Here is a 10,309-nt window from a genome sequence, read left to right on the forward strand (position 1 = left end):
AATATCAAGGGTAAGGCATTCTACTTGTCTACTTTAAAAAAGACAGATGATATTTTAACCTTTAAAGCAAAAATTATTTTTTAAAACTATTAATATACAATATATAAATAACATCATGGCTTGGGGAGACTTTTGTCTCTTCTTTTCTTTTGTCTCTTCTATTCAGCTACATTAGGAACTTTGGAAAGAAAAAAAGATGTGGTTTGGTTTAAAGGCCACAAACTTTTGAAGTTGTTGTTGCTTGTTGCTAAGAAGCACAACCATTTAAAAGCATGGACTCACTATATTGATCAGTGGCATGGGCATTACATTATAGTGATCCACACCAAACATAAGCATTGTGGCCAACTAACCTAACACAAGTTCATGAGAATATTCTACCTTTCATTGTCTTTCCCTTGCTCTTACACTTTTATTACTGATTATGCAAAACAGCATAAAATTTGAGTCCTCCCTGATACTGCAACTGTGTTCTTTCTATAATGTCTTCTGCCACCAAGTAAAAAATATATATACCATATATATGGACCATATAAAGGTATCAAAACCACATAGCTGTCATTGGTTGTTTTGGCATTAGGATTCTTTTACATCAAGAATACAGGGTACTCCAAAAACCGAGAAAAGGTGACTCATAACTAAGTAGTTTAGTTATGTCATAAATTAGTATTGAGCCTAAAATATAGGCAATCAAATGTTCATAGAAGTAAAAAACTGATGTTAAAGTTATAAAGTTAGGTGAACTCATAATTGTTATCATCTCAGATACAATGCCACAAGAATGAGTCAGTGCCTCTGATATTCCCAGACTCAGCATAAAATATATGAACTATGAGCTACTTCCTTTTTTAAAAGCTTTTTAAAAGATCTTGACATCACATGGAAAAATCTTTATCTTATAAAGACTTCAATCTAGTGTGATTGATATTTCTTCTTCCCACGAAGGGTGTGTATCATTCTAATTTCACCATTGATAAGAAGGTTTGTAAATACAGAATCTATTCTAGAATGTCATATTCAGGTTCATCTCAACTTCACCATGTAAGAAACTAAAATACTCAACAATTAAGCAGTTCACCACAACCTTTGAATGTCTTATTGAAAATCAAGACAGTGGATATATCTAATATACAAATCCCATAGTAATCAGTGGAATGGGTGATTCAATAGCATTGTCTTGTCAGGGGACTACACAAAAGACTCACACTAACTATAGCAATTACTTTATTCTCCACTGAAACCACTGGAGATTAGCTAATACATGAAAAAATGCTGTATAATGACAGATGATCTTTCATGTTTGTCACACTACTTGCATGAGAAAGAAGCACCTCATCCAGACTGACTTTGAATGTCCAGATAATGAGAAGTATGCTAAGAATGTACTTTCTTAAAAATATGCTTTCTTTTGGGTTGTCTTTTCATCATTTGTGCTTCAGCATCAGAGAGCATGTATGGAGTACTGCGATTTGTTGTGGTTTTTTTTCTAGTTGTTTTGTTGGGTTGCTTTTTCTTCTAATCTTCTACTACAGGTCAATAATCTTAATCTTTGATATATGACATTTCCAAAGATGTGGCTGTTCTTTTTGCTACAGTCTGTGAAAGGCATTGGGAACGAATTCACTTATACGGAAAAGAAAAAAAATTAACAAAAGCACAGTCTTGTTTAAAAGGTGAAGGATCATGTTGTAGTAGCATACATTATCTGAACCGTGTTTTTTGAGGGATGACTTTATGATCTTTATTTTGACTACCTGTACTTTTACCTAATCCCAAAGACTTGAGTAAAGTATCTACATAAGCCACTTGGAAAAATTTACATGTAAACAAAACATAAAAAAGTGTTTTAAATATTCCCATGCAGAGTTCACAGCTATCTAGATAAGATGAATGGTAATCTCTGAATTACTGAAATACATTTCAGAGTTTCATCCTACTCAGTCATTGCATCTTAGTTTTATTCTTATTTTCCTCCTTAGGGGGAGCAAGCAGAACCACAGTTACCTCCTTTTTATTTCATGCCAGTCTAGTCTTGATTTCTCCAAACTACTTGCCAGTAATATTTAATTCCATTTTTAGTTTATTATAGGCAGTTACAACAATTATACTTTGAAGAATGCTAATTCTAAGGAATTGCTACTTTGACACCTATTGGCTGTGCCATAACAGTGAGGAAGAGTCCAATTCAGGCTAAAATTTCACTGAAGTAATTTAATGCTTATTTTCAAAATGAAAATCACATGACATTTTTTACTTTAATATTTATACCTAATTCACAGAAAATGCCCAGCACAATCATGACGATGCAATGCAAAAGCAACCTTCAGGTAAACAATAATCAGAACAAAAGCTATTATGAGCAAATAATGGAGATTTGTACAGACTAGCTTAAGAAAAGCTATCTAAGGTCTCAAAAATGTATCCAGCTTCTCACAGGTAAACCAGTTCAAAGTGTTGGGAAAAAATTGCCTAGAATGAAATGAATGTAATGTCTTACATAAGTTGGCCTTCTTAGAATGGCCTTCTTCTCCATTTTTCAGGACCATATATATGTAATTTTTAAACATTCATTATTAAGTGAATGAAGACTGTCCCCTTCATCAGGCTGCAGACTTCCAAAACTAAAGATGTTTCTAAAGATGTTCCAAATTTATTTTATAAAAACTTCCACTACACAATGCAAGAACATTCTTTCCATTCAAATCCTTAACACAATGAAAAACAAAGCATCAAATGAGAAATATTGAGCATCTCCATTTTAAATTAAGTTCAAACACAAAGGAGGGCACTCATAAACTGAGTAGACCCAAGGAAATGTTCCAGAATAAAAGAAAAATGTATTTTCCAAGACATTTTGTTCCCGTGATGTCACAATAGTTGTTCCTCTCATGGCACAATTCCTAGTCAAATTATTCCGTGATTATTCTATTTCAGTTTCTCTATTGAATATTCAGTTTAATTGCTCAAAGAGAATCGTTTTGACATTGAATATAGGAAAAGAAAAAAGAAAGAATAATTTTTGGCTGAATCTATACTTTGCTGTTCTGAAGTTGTAGGTTATAGTTTTTAGTGTCCAGCTTAAAGAAGATATATCTGGTTCCTGCCTTGGTTGGAACCATGAGAAATTAAATGCATTTAAGAAATGGATAAATTGGATATATATTGGATATATCAAATGTGTATATTCTGTTTTCACTTAAAGTATGATTGACCACTCATGCTCCACTGCCCTTGCTTGATCATCATGACATGTCAAGACAAATTCAAAGCTAATCCAATTTAATTTACTCCTTAATTACAGGACCAGCTTGGGGACTAACACAAATCTGCCCAAAGAACTGTCTATTTTTAATCTGACTAACCTTTCTGTAAATGCTATGTTCTGCAGAGCTACAGAAATGCCAGCTTCTAGGCCAATGATTCCCAAAGCTGTAGGGGAAAAGTCCACTGTCAAACCTCAAACTTTATAATTTATTTTCCCTGCCTGCTAAAAAGGTAAATGGACATTCTATAGTTTCATGCAGTAGATGGGCAACACACTTTGGAAATTTTTTGGGGGCTAGAATTGTTTATAGAAAATTACTTTCTTTTTCATTGGTCAATGATATCTCTTCCAGAAGTAGAAATTCCACAAAAAGCAAGAGAACAGGAAAAACACACTTGTGTATCAAACTGAAGGTGAAGAATATGAAAGGTAAGTAAAAAGTATTAACAATTATGAAAGTGTTACAGAACATATCAAACTAAAATGCAAAGTAGACAGCACATTAAAGACATTTGAAAGCTTACATGACACACAAACAATTAAAACTACTTTGTCCAATTCTACATTTCCAAACTGAATATTTCTTTAACCAAATGACTTCCTAATTTATGCTATAAACCCATTAAAGTATAAAACTCCCACAGTTCTGTAGAGGGACCCAGACAGACTGGGCAGGCGGGCTGAATCCAGCAATATTAGGTTTAGGAAGACCAAGTGTCATTTCCTGCTCTGTGGCCACAACAATTCCCTGCAGCTCTGCAGGCTGGGCACAGAGGGGCTGGACAGGCGCCAGGCAGAAAGGGACCCGGGGGTGCTGGTTGACAGTCAACTGAAGATGAGCCAGGGCGTGCCCTGGTGGCCAAGAAGGCCAATGGCATCCTAGCCTGTGTCAGCAGTAGTGTGGCCAGCAGGACCAAGGCAGTGATTGTCCCTCCGTATTCATCACTGGTCAGTACCTAAATGGTTCTAAGGAAACTAAATTGCCTTTCTTAATGTGAATAGTGTTAAAGCTGTAGAGTTTCTGAATGATTTTCAGAAATTTTTTTAGGGATTAAAAAAAAAATTATAGGGAAAGTGTTTTTAGCACAAAATTAAAAGTAAAGAAAAGGCTCCTCTTAAATTTCAGAAATCCTTTGAAGAGTAAAATGAAAAGACAGGACAGTGATGTCACTATCTTGGTTTCTAACTTATGTACGACAAACAGTGATATGTGCTAGCCAGATGCTGAAATCTTTTAACAAATGATAAATTTGAAATGGATGTTTTTGTCAGCACTGTTCTGGATGAGTCAAACACAGACAGTGTCAATATGAACTTCCTTACAGACAGTCTTTCTGAGGAGGAATGAGGGCTGTCTGGGATTTCCTAAAAACTAAGATGATTGTACAGGGTTACTCATGTGCAACAAGTTTGTAATGCCTGAAAGCACCAGGCATACCATACACATGCATCACAGCTGTGCCTGTGCCATAAACCAGTCTTCAAAACACACCAAATTTTTCAGGTATGTGATGTACCAGGGAGTCACACATACACAAAAATATACCTGATACTTTCCCAGCTGTCAGACATATTGCACAGGCACATGGTAGCTATGCAGCGTAGGTTCATTAATCACTGCTTCCAAGACATAGCACATTCTCTACATATAGCATGCAGTTAATCTACTCACAGTCAAAATAATTGTTCAGGGTTTCCAGGTTCTGGAGTGGGTAGGGCAGACCTGCTACTTGTTATGTATGATTAGGTTTTTTTTTTTTTATTTCCAAGCAATTGTGAGAAATCTTCATGAGTTTCCTGAATTGATATTTTTAAAGGAAAAAGTAATCATGACTCGCAACTAAAAGATGAGAATAGCTCAGACAATGATCTTCGCAAGGTCTGAATGAAAGATCAGCTGAGTCAAATCAAGTTGTATTTAAATTTTTTGCTAAGTCCTCATTATTTAAAGGTATTCAAATAAAAATCCACATAGATTTACATTTATTTAGGCCAGATTATTTCTAGGTATTTTCTTTATGACTTTTAATTCAATGTGTTTTAAAAAATGGGGTTTCTGAATGTTTTAGACCCCAAACTGCTGAAAAAGAGAATTAGACTTTTTAGGTTATGGATGTGTTTAAACCTCAAGTAGGTACTTCAGATTTTGAATTGTGTCTCTCTAGGTATTTATAATTAATTCACAGGCCTGGTGAATTCCATCTAAGAAGATCAATTATCTCTAGAATTGACCAATTAAACTATGACCTTTTAAGTAAAGTAATATGGTCAAAACCTCTTTTATGGATGGCCCATGCAAATTAGTTAGTATTTTATGAAACAAAGAGTTTGATATCTTCCAATAAAAATGTGAAGCTTAAACTGTTCATAAGATGGTGGTCAATAGACTTTGTGATGAATTTAATAGGTATATTAGTGCTGCAAATACTAATTTTGTCATATTTGAGAAAAATCATCCATTCTCCCTTAAGTGATGAGAGGGGATGTGTTTTTTGGGTTTTGTTTCATTTTTTGTGCCCTGCAGATTAATTTTTCTGTGGCACAAAGATCATCATTAAACAATCTCATTATCTCTGTTTGAATGAACAAGCAGTGTTGTAGAGCAGCAAATTTCTGCATACAGATGGTATATTAGCTTGTATCCACTATAATGGTGATCATTGGATATATTTTGTGTGAGCTTTGATGCTGAATTTCCAAATGCTGAATTATTTTTCCCCTCCCTATACTCAGTGCTCTAGGGTTTCCAGCCAAAATTCCCACAGATGGAGGCACAAGAAGAATGACGGAATGTCCGAATCGTCCTCTATCACCATCCTATCAAATGTACAACAGAACTCTCTTACAAGCAGCTCCCAGAATCAAGCACTGGCTCATTGACAGCATGAAATACTCTAGTACTTCAAAAAAGTGCATTTAAAAAAACCAGCAACTGCTGGCAGCCATGTTGAGTTTGAAACGTCCCTACAATGATTATAAAGAGAACCTTGGGTGACATGATCAGTTTTAGCTGTAGATCCCTGTGGACTGATAGATGGATAAGATTTTGGTTGGATGATCACATTCAGAGCACAGTGGTTAACAGCTCAAAGTCCCAATGGTTACCAGTGACAGGTGGTGTCCCTCAGGGGTCTGTATTGTCAGTGTTGCTTAATATTTTCAGTAATGACAGATTAGAGAATTAAGTGCACCCTCAGTAGATTTGCAGATGACGTCAAGATGAGTGGTGTGGTGACACACCTGAAGGACAAGATGTCATCCAGAGGCACCTGGACAAGCTTGAGATGTCAGCCTATGGGAATTTCAAGAGGTTTAAAAAAACCCACAAGTGCGAGGTACTGCATCTGGATCAGATATACCCAGTCTCAAAACAGGCTGGGGATGAATAGACTGGAGCAGCCCTGCTGAGAAGGACTTGTGGGTGATGGCAGATGAGAGGCTGAACATGACCCTGCAATGTGCACTCACAGCTCAGAAAGCCAAAGCTCAGCATCAAAGCCAAACCTGCCCTGCATCAATAGTAGCCTGACCAGGAGGCAGTGATTCTTCCTCTCTCTCCCTTCTGGTGAGACCCCACCTGGAGTGCTGGATTGAGCTCTGAGGTCCCCAGCATAAGAAAGATGGGTACCTGTTGGAGCCACCAAGTTGATCAGAAGGTTGGACCATCTTTCCTATGAGGAAAGGCTTAGGGAATTGGAAAAGATAAGCCTTCAGGGTGATGTAATTGTGACCTTCCAGGACCTGAAAGGAGCCTGCAAGAAAGATGGAGAGAAACTTTTACAAGAGCCTGTCTTGACAGAAGGAGAGGGAAAGGCTTCAAACCAAGGAGTGTAGGTTTAGATTAGATATATGGAAGCAATTCTTTCCTGTGAAGGTGGGAGGAACTGGAACATGTAGCTCAGAAAAGCTGTGGTTGCCCCATCCCTGGCAGTGTTCAAGGAGAGGTTGAATGGGGCTTTTAGCAACCTGGTCTAGAGGAAGATGGCTCTGCCCCAGAGCAGGGGGATTGAAAACAGATTCTGTTTAAGGAGCCTTCCAGCCCAACCCATTTTATGATTCTATGATTCTATGATCCTGTACATACTGATGAATTTCCCTACAGGTGAAATATGTCACAGACATAACATTTTTGATACAACACTACACAGATATTAATTAATGTAATAATTAGCAAATGCATAGTTGCAAGAATGTATTAATACTTTTGTGGTATCAAAGTTCAGAATTAAATGCACATGTTTAGTGAGAACAGAGTAAGAAACCATGCAAAGTTCTCAAAATTTTCTATAGCAAATAAATAATAACCTAGTAACTAAAGCTGCTGTATACCTAAGCAATAATGACAAGTCTTAGAGTTGAAAAGAACTGCTTGCCTTAGGAAAAAAAACCCCACAATATATGATGAAGTCATCAGTCATCCAACATAATGAGCAGTTAGAACAGTTAGAAAAACACATAAAAACTAAATTAAATAATTTTTCTTTCTTAATCAATTTAATAAAAGCCACCATCTACTTCTGGGAAATAAGATATCTCAGTTGTTGTCCAAAGCTGAATTCTGAAAGTTAGTTTTGAACTAACAGGTAGGATTATGATTCTTTCTCCTTTTCCTTTTTAATAAAGGAAGAAGATGCCAGACTTAAGCAGAGACTGCTTACAAGTGAAGTCAGAAGCAACTCACCCTACTCTAATTGGGTTGATAATTTTTTCCTTTTCAAATCTGTATTGACCTTTTCTGAGACTCTCTAGCAGGAAACATCAGCATGATGTGTATCTTAACAATGGATATGTTTGTGGTGGGAATCCTAAGAAAAAGCAAAAGCTGCTATTCAGTAACACAGTTTACATGGGCACTTGGATGAAATTTTTATGATTTTTTTGCCGGGGATGCATGAAGTTGAACTGACTTAAGGAAAAACTCCTCTTACATCAATAAAAGCTCTTTTTTATGCTAAGGTATTTTAGCTTATGTAATAACTTTATTTATCAGCAGTAGTCTGTTTACAGCAACAAGAACTCAAGCCTTAAAAATGTCTTTTCAAGCTTCTGAAGTGTTTCTATATTTTGAAGTTACTTTTACATTTTCCTATAATTACTGATAATTTTGTATTGATACAAAATGGTCACATAAGATAAATAAAATATTTATCACTGAAAGGAATGGAATGGAAGCCATTAAACAGTATGTTGCAGTAGTTCTTCTAGGAGGGTTTGGTAGTCTTCCCAAATTAGCCACTTCTGGAAAAAGTAGCTGCTTAGTGTATGTACTAGTCTACAAGAACACAGTCATGTCTATCAAACCCCCAGAAAAAGTAAATGGACAGATTTTTTAATAATGTGAGTAGTATATTAGGGGTTCTTCATGACAGGTGGGAGAGTGACTGGTTCTGCATGAATAAATAGTAATATTTTACTGCAAAAAGAAAATTTATACAAGTTCTGCACATCACCAGTATATACATATGTACATATATGGGTGGAAGACAGAACACCTAAAGTGAAAATGGTTATATTTTCTTTGTGAATTGAAGACATTCAACTTCTAGTTGATGACAAATTTGCATTCAGCATGAATAATAGGTATTCTACCCTCAACAACAGGGGACAGTTTCAGTCTCATGCAAATTCTCACTGACTGCATTGTGTCAATTAAAACAGATGGGGTAAGGATGGAAGCAGGTTAATGTAATGGAAGGGAGTTAATGTATTAGGGAAAGCATTCTCCTTTTTTGTGTTTTTTTTGGTTTTTTTTTTTTTTTTTTTTTTTTTTTTGTTTTGTTTTTTTTTGAGAAAATGCACTATTACTTTCATTACATTTTTCCAGTTTCTGAGACCATGATGCTTTAAACAGAAATATCAAGTCTGTCATGTAAAAGACTTTTGCATTGTTCCTGTTGCTGTTTACAAGATTTATGATACTGAATATAAGCTGGCTAATATTTTCCTCATCTAATGGCAATCCACAGCCTGCTTGGCATGGGTACAATAATTTACAGCTGTATGCAAGATGTTGTTAAATGCAGAACAGCATCTCTAACTGCCTCCTGCATACTGTTAACAGATAATATTCAGATGATTCCTCTCTCTAAATTACCAAAATTTTTCCTGAAATATTCAGATATGGCAGAATTAAAAAACAAAACAAAACAACAATAAGAAATCAATGGTAATCTGGTCCCATTTTTACTTTAATTTACCAGAAGTAAGATGGTTATATGCTTCAGGTCTGTTTTGTTCAACATTCCACTATAATTTCATTTTTCATATAGATTCAGGTGAATATAACTTAGAGAGATTATTAAATTAAGATTGTTTTAATCATCCAGTTACTCAGAATAAAATTAATATTCATTTACTCAGTCAATTCCCTCTATGCTATATTTTCTATAATGACTAGAAAATAATTCAAAAAATGTCTCTCTGAATTATTGAATTAGTAGAACAAAGGAATTGCATTACTAGAAACTTACCCCAAGTAAACTTGAGTGCTTTTGTTTCCAAAATTCAGGACATCAGCTTTAAAAAAGCAATATAACAATAAAACAAGATGGAACTCCAAACTCTTTCATCAGAAACCACTTATCTGAAAAAAAAAAAAAGAAAAGAAAAGAAAAGAAAAGAAAAGAAAAGAAAAATATTGTGGTATTTGTTTCTGTTTGGGGGGGATTTGTATTTGTTTTTTATTTATATTTTTCTAAACACCTCTCCACATCCCTCAATGCAAATAACAAAGGCAATAACAAGAATTTATTCTAGAGAAAAACCCATTTTTAGGAGGGCATTGGGTTTGTTTGGCAAGGATTTGTTGTGAGGGGCTACAGGGTTGGCTTCTCTGAGAAGCTTCTGGAAGTTTCCTCTGTGTCCAGCAGAGCCAATGCCAGCTGACTCCAAGATGAATGTGCTGCTGGCGAAAGCCAGGCCGACCAGAAGTGCTGGTAATTCCTCAGTGATGGCATATTTAAGAAGGAAAATAGAGTTGTTTGGCAGTTGCAATTGCAGATCTGGTTAGACAGCGTCCCGTCCAGCCTGGTCCCAAGCACCTCC

At 35.7% G+C, this 10,309-nt stretch overlaps 1 long non-coding RNA gene across 1 annotated transcript; it reads left to right on the forward strand.

The window, feature by feature from the left end:
• The first annotated feature begins 2,423 nt into the window (after positions 1 to 2,423).
• Positions 2,424 to 6,240, forward strand: LOC135302095 (uncharacterized). Its single transcript, XR_010363789.1, has 4 exons — positions 2,424 to 2,436; positions 3,389 to 3,495; positions 3,618 to 3,694; positions 5,999 to 6,240. It is a non-coding gene; the product is annotated as an uncharacterized LOC135302095 (long non-coding RNA).
• The last annotated feature ends 4,069 nt before the right edge of the window (positions 6,241 to 10,309 follow it).

The sequence above is a fragment of the Passer domesticus genome, chromosome 6, assembly GCF_036417665.1.
Source record: "Passer domesticus isolate bPasDom1 chromosome 6, bPasDom1.hap1, whole genome shotgun sequence".
Lineage (NCBI taxonomy): Eukaryota > Metazoa > Chordata > Aves > Passeriformes > Passeridae > Passer > Passer domesticus.